General features: G+C 42.5%; 1 long non-coding RNA gene across 1 annotated transcript; it reads right to left on the reverse strand.

Moving 5' to 3' along the window:
• On the reverse strand, positions 1 to 1,999 carry LOC132625642 (uncharacterized). Its single transcript, XR_009576940.1, has 2 exons — positions 1,411 to 1,999; positions 1 to 326 (listed from the first exon to the last, which is right to left on the reverse strand). It is a non-coding gene; the product is annotated as an uncharacterized LOC132625642 (long non-coding RNA).
• Positions 2,000 to 6,064: the final 4,065 nt, after the last annotated feature.

A 6,064-nucleotide genomic window follows, 5' to 3' on the forward strand; every position in this document is an offset into this window, starting at 1 on the left:
TTATCAGAATAATAATATAATAATAACATTAGTGGATGCTACAGGATTTAGCAGAAGAGCAGACTTGGCACACAGAAGCCGATAAGGCCATCATAGAACAAAGTATCCCAAACATATGTACAGAACCCACACAGATGTATCCACAGACCTCTACAGAACATATCATAATCATAAGACGGGACAGGGCCCCGTCATACCCTGAACAAAGTACATATCCAGATATCAGTGACAGACTATACCAAAAGATGGGCTCTGAAGAAGAGAGCGCCCCAAAATAGCAGAAACGGGATCCTAAACGTGTGGATCAGCGAACCTGTCGTCTGTACCTGCGCGGCATAAAAACACAGCCCCCGAAGAAAGGGGGTCAGTACGAAATATGTACTGAATATGTAAAGCCTGAATCACAGAAACCAAAATCATAACCGGTACAGAACGTACAGAAAAGTGAGTGTAAAATCCAGAATATCAAATGCATATTTTCAAAACATATAGAGTGTGTACGGAAACATATGCCATATCATATCCGGCCCCTGCCAAGGGACTCGGCAGACAGAACGTGGCCACCCTCCCGACGCTGGTGCCACAACACAGAGGAATCAGAGTGGGGGTATAACCCCGTAACATAACATATCGTATCAGATGGCCATATCAGATCATATCATATCATATCAGAGTGTGTACATGGCACATCATACTCCACAACCCATGTACATGTATACCTGCCCCCTCACATCGAGGCACGGCGAACAATGCAGTGGAATACGCTTGACAACATATCCTGGCCCGGGCTCAGTGTGGGAAACATTGAGGCATCCACGAATGGAGTAGTGAGAAACTAAATGCAATAAAAATACCATATATATTTCCAGAGACTCAATGAAGCATATCGAATGACAGATCAAATCAATGAAATCGAACAGAGTCATAGTAAGTGAAATTCGAATGTCAAAATGGGTTACGGAAGCATAATCTTTCTGAGATCGTTCCCGAGTTTCAAAACAATTCATAAGGCTTAATGAAATATTAAAACAATTTTTATTTAGTAGTTAAAAGAGTAGTTAGAATATTTCTTAAAAACAAATGCTCGAAGACAAGTCATAAACACAAAAGGGTAAAATCGGAAATAGTGGGCCCACCTCGGGACAAACGAAGCGGTGGGCTCAAATTACGTATTTTAAGCTTATAAAGTCACCTACGGAGGTTCTGGGGACATTCCATAATTTTCTAGACAATTTGCGGAAGTTTGCACAATTCTTTCAATAAAGTATACTTATAGGGTTCAATTCCATTGAATGAAAAAGGGGTATTTTCAAATGCAGATTCCGATGAGCAGAATACTTTCCGAGGCTCAAATCCGATCCTGGTACACCTAGGACATGCCAAAAGAAGAATCGGGATAGCCTTACATACCTTTCTTGCCCTTTATGCTTGCCAAAACTCAAATCCCGTTTCGTCCAAAACCTACAAATGGTCACATTTACCAATTTACTATTCATAAGACTTAAAATTTCAACCTTAACCAATTCTTGTCTATAAAAATTTGGGCAGCATCTCCCCTATACATATAGCGCCCCCGAGAATTCAACTCGGCCAAAACAATCAACAACAACCCAACAACAACACCAACAACAACAATAATCACTACAAAACACAATATAACATAATTATTCATCTTTCCAACATCATGTCGTAACCTTCATTCCAACTTCGTATTTTCAAATCAATATCGACATTTTCATATTCATTACTAATCAAGATCATTACAATACAATTCGGAAGCATTTCATATCATTTCTACAAAATATTCACAAGATATACAAAATATACAAACTTTCCACCAAAACCATAATCCATCCAAAACTTCTAATCTTCAACCTACATATTCACAACATATTTCCATCTTCCAATTTCATCAACCATAATCATAATCCACACCTTAACAATTTCATTTTCGTCATTACTTAAATCTACCATAAAATCACAAAACTTCCCATAACAACTTAACAACCAATCTTTCATGCCAATATGGACTATTATCCTTCCAAATTCACCAACTAACATAATAATTCACATTTAGAACTCCACTTTCATAATTACATAAAAACTTCATTAAAATCACATAATTTCCTATAACTATTTCCAATAATTTTCCATGCCAACTTGAACCATTTTCTTCCATTTCCAATATAAGGTCCACCACAACTACAACTAGAATACAACATAAAATTCAACTCATCTTATTTATACAACCTTACATACACATGCACACATGCAAACCCACTTTGTAAACTTTCTTATTTCCATAATTTCTACTCATTTCCATATACTACAACATAAACCAACCTTCAAAACATAGTAAGGAGGGATAAATTCTTACCTTTTCTCTTCAACTTCTTCACTTAACCCAAGTGTGAGATTGATGGAACAAGTGCTCTATTCTCCCAAACAATTGCACCAAGTTGTAGAGGGACCTTGATTTAGTAGGAATATAACAAGAAAATAATTTTTGGGACAAGATTTTGAGGGGTGAATTTTCCCATGGCCAAGCCGAAATGCCCTCTTTTTTTGTTCTTGTTTTTTTTCTTGTTTTTCCTCCTATTCTTTCTCTTGAAAGTTCTATGGAATTTGGATGATTAAGTGGTCTTTTATTCATTGACCACATGACTTAATTCCATGGGCTTGGATCATTTTTATGGACCATGGCCGAATGGCTCCTATTGGGCCTCTTCTTCTCCCTTTATTTTTCCATGGGCCTAATTCGGTTGGCCCCGAGTTGGCCTAGTCCACTGACCTTTCGACCTTAAAACGTTCATATCTCCTTGTACCGACGTCACCTAGGAACCCACGACCTATGGTTGGAAAGCTAACTCAATTATCTATAACTTATATCTCTTGGTATTTTCCAAATTACAAACTTATAATACCGTTTTTGCCCCCCAAAGTCAAGTTACCCGAAAACGTTTTCTTAAAAATATTCGTTTGGAGGACTTCCACTTTGATTTGGTCCTTCTTGAATTGTGTTTAACTTCACATATGTGATTCATATAATTTGTCACATGTCCCAAAAAAAAATCTTGACGTGTGGGCCCCACCTCAACTTACAATTAATCCGACGTTCAAAAATACGGGATGTAACACTGTATGCTGCTGCTGAGGCTGTCCGCCTCGAGAATCTCCAGAATATCCCGCGGACCTAGCCCTCTTGGGCGGCCTCCTGTCCCGATCTCTTCTAGAATAATCAGACCTGTAACGGTCCTCCATACCCATCGCATAAGCCTGAAGTCGGGCAATATCCATATCCGTCTGCAATGACACTGCCATACAGCCGTCGATCAAATAACGATCCAATCCCATAACATATCTGTGCATCCGATCGGACATATCTGCTACTACGGCAGGTGCATACCGGGCCAGGGAATCAAACTCCAGATTATACTCACGAACGCTCCGACCCCTCTGCTGTAGATGTAAAAATCGATCAGCCCGCGCCCGTCGCAACTCTGGGGGCAGAAAGTGGCGGGTGAAAGCAGTCACAAACTCGTCCCAAGTAGCTGGGGAAGCACCCTCGCCCCTAGATAACTCCCAGGTCTCATACCAGTGAGCAGCAACATCCCGAAGTCTATGCGAGGCCAACTCGACTGACTCGGTCTCTGAAACCCTGACCAAGTCTAGTGAGCGCCGCATCCCCCGAATAAAGTCATGGGGGTCCTCATCGGGATTAGACCCGAAAAACTCTAGAGGGCCACACAATAAGAACTCTCGAACCCGCAGGCTGTCACGCCTATCATCATCATCATCATCGTCCCTCCGCCCGCGTCTGCGAGCCTGCCCTGCTACCAATGTGGTCAGCAACTGTACAGCCTCCCTCAGGGTCCTGTCCTCCGCCCCTGGCTGAGGAGCTGGAGTCTCGGGAGCGGGTACTCGGGCCTCTGGAGCTGCTGAAGGACCTGCTCCAGGCTGTACCAATGGTGGTGTAGCGGACCCCTCAGAACGAGGCACAACCTCAGGCAAATCATAGACACGAGCCCGGGTAGCTCGCTGTGCCTGACTAGTCTCTCCCATCCTTGCCTTGCCCTTCTGGGCCGCCGTTGCCTTCTTCGGAGGCATCACTGCAAACACAAGAACGGGTCAGATCAGAATCATCCTAATAGCACGGCTCTATCGCACGATCTAAGATTCCAAAGAAAGCAACATCCTAAATGCCCTGTAGCCTCCTGTTTATAGATGTGGTGCACAGCACATCGATAAACAAGACTCTACGAGACACGGCCTGTAGACACTCCGAGGACAAACTGCTCTGATACCACTTTTGTCACGACCCAACCCCGTAGGCCGTGACTAGTGCCCGATCTGGGCACCCAAACCCATCTATCAAACGTATTCAAATGTATAGCAGAAGCCGACAAGGCTATATTCCAATTACAGATAATTTCCAGAAAAATTTCGGCAGAGTTTCCTTTGTTTTTCGGACTAACCAGAGTAACCCTGTACACAGCAAACACCAACAGAGGCCACACAGGGCTAATCAAAGCAATGCACAAACATATGCGGACCGGCCGCCTCGGTGTATGGGATCGCCCAAACAACATATACACATAAGCATACAGACTGATCATAACCCACAAACATGTCCACAGACCTCTAAACTGACCGACAGAATCATATGACGGGACAGGGCCCCGCCGTACCCAAATAGTCAGATATGCAGAAATATATACATGGCAGAAGATATATATATACCAAAAGTGGACTCCGAATCAAGGGAGTACTCCGAAATAGCAGAAGTGGAGCCTACAGTGGTGGATCACCGGCGTCTGTACCTGCGGGCATGAAACGCAGCCCCCGAAGAAAGGGGGTCAGTACAAAAGATGTACTGAGTATGTAAAGCATGGAGTACAAAAATATAGGCCACAATTGAAAGCAAACAGAATACAAAAGAGAGAAATGCCGAACAGTATATCAAAATGTTTATCAAAATCATATATACATAATGCAAACAGAATCATGCAAAGCTCAGGAACGTGGTCACCACTTCGACGCTGGTGCCACACACAGCATAACACCAGAAGGTTCAAATCTCCGTACATCCCCGAACACACACATATGAGCGTTTCACACCACAGCCATATCACAGCATAACTCCAAACGGAACCCGGCCCTATGGCGAGGCCTCGGGGAACCGTAACACAGCATACGGCCGAATCATCATAGAGCGCACGAATCATAACCGGCCCGGGAACCGGTGAACGAAATCGTAATAAGGCACGAGCGGAGTCGTGAGCAAACAATGCAATTTGTATATCAAAATGGCCTTTCAAAACTTGATTACTTCATAAGTCAGTTCATTAACCAAAAATAGTCAAATAATTAGTTGGTACGAAAGTTCATTTCACAAAATGTTTCCAAAGTGGTACGTATGGCTCAAAACATAGTTTGTTACATCATAGTGTTCCGAACATTATTTCATAGAGGACAATTTCAAAATCGAAGATTCTTTGTCGAAGCTTATCCAAAAAGAGAGCCTAGTAGGACAAATAAGGCATCTCGGGGTTAGCGGGCCCACCCCGGGTCAAGTCGAGGTGGCGAACATAATTTATGAACATTTCGGGTCTATAAGATCATACATAAAGATTTCAAAGTAATCCGATTGCATTTGCATAAGTTTCGGACGTTTGATTGCTTTCTAGCCAAAATAGGAACATTAGGCTTCAATTGAATTGAATGAATAGTAGCCATTTTCTAGATCGGATTTCGAGGAGCAGAATTGCTCCCGGGGTTCCGATATCAACCTAACATACTAAGACATGCCAAAGGAAGAAGTGGGAAGCTTTACATACCTTAGAAACGTCTTATGCTCACCCCAAAATCAAATCCCGTTTCGTCCAGAATCTGCAAATGGTCAAAGTTACCTATTAGAGATTCTTAAGCTTAAAAATTCCATTAACTTCATTTCTGCCTACCGAAATTTCGGCAGCACTTCCCCTATATATCTAACACCCCCGAGACTTAGCTCGGCTCAATAAACATCAACAACAACAACCCAAACGTCACAAACAACATAAAC

This window comes from Lycium barbarum, unplaced genomic scaffold (assembly GCF_019175385.1).
Source record: "Lycium barbarum isolate Lr01 unplaced genomic scaffold, ASM1917538v2 unchr_scaffold_13, whole genome shotgun sequence".
NCBI classification, from domain to species: domain Eukaryota; kingdom Viridiplantae; phylum Streptophyta; class Magnoliopsida; order Solanales; family Solanaceae; genus Lycium; species Lycium barbarum.